Below are 955 nucleotides of genomic sequence, written 5' to 3' on the forward strand. Positions count from 1 at the left end.
TGTAGCAATATTCATATCTAACAATGCTGACTACAAGACAGCAAAGGTAATCAGAGACTAAAATGGTCATTTCATAATGATAAAGGGGACATTGAATCAAGAAGACATAACATTTCTTTTTTTTTATAACACTTCTTAATATATATGCACCAAACCAAGGAGCACCAAAATATATAAGACAGTTAGTTACTGACTGACCTAAAACCAAAAACCAACAGAAATACAATCAAATTTGGAGACCTCTACACTGCTGATGGCTCTAGATCGTTCATCCAAACAGAAAATCAATAAAGAAATATTGGCCTTAAATGAAACACTAGAACAATTGGATATGTTAGACATCTACAGGATATTTCATCCCAAAGTGCCAGAATATACATTTTTCTCTAGTGTACATGGAACATTCTCAGAATTGACCATATGTTGGGCCACAAAAATGACATCAACAAATTCAGAAAGACTGAAATTATACCAAAAATATTTTCTGATCACAAAGCCTTGAAACTAGAATCCAACTACAAAAAAGAGGTAAACAAACCCACAATAATGTGGAAACTAAACAACATACATTTAAAAAATGAGTGGGTCAAAGAAGAAATAAAAGCAGAGATCAAAAGATACATACAGGCCCTGGCCGGTTGGCTCAGCGGTAGAGCGTCAGCCTAGCGTGCAGAGGACCCGGGTTCGATTCCCGGCGAGGGCACACAGGAGAAGCGCCCATTTGCTTCTCCACCCCTCCGCCACGCCTTCCTCTCTGTCTCTCTCTTCCCCTCCCGCAGCCGGGGCTCCATTGGAGCAAAGATGGCCCGGGCGCTGGGGATGGCTCTGTGGCCTCTGCCCCAGGTGCTAGAGTGGCTCTGGTCGCAGCATGGTGATGCCCAGGATGGGCAGGTGGACAGAGCGTTGCTCCATGGTGGGCGTGCCGGGTGGATCCCAGTCGGGTGCATGCGGAAGT

Source organism: Saccopteryx bilineata, chromosome 1 (assembly GCF_036850765.1).
Source record: "Saccopteryx bilineata isolate mSacBil1 chromosome 1, mSacBil1_pri_phased_curated, whole genome shotgun sequence".
In the NCBI taxonomy this organism is placed as follows: domain Eukaryota; kingdom Metazoa; phylum Chordata; class Mammalia; order Chiroptera; family Emballonuridae; genus Saccopteryx; species Saccopteryx bilineata.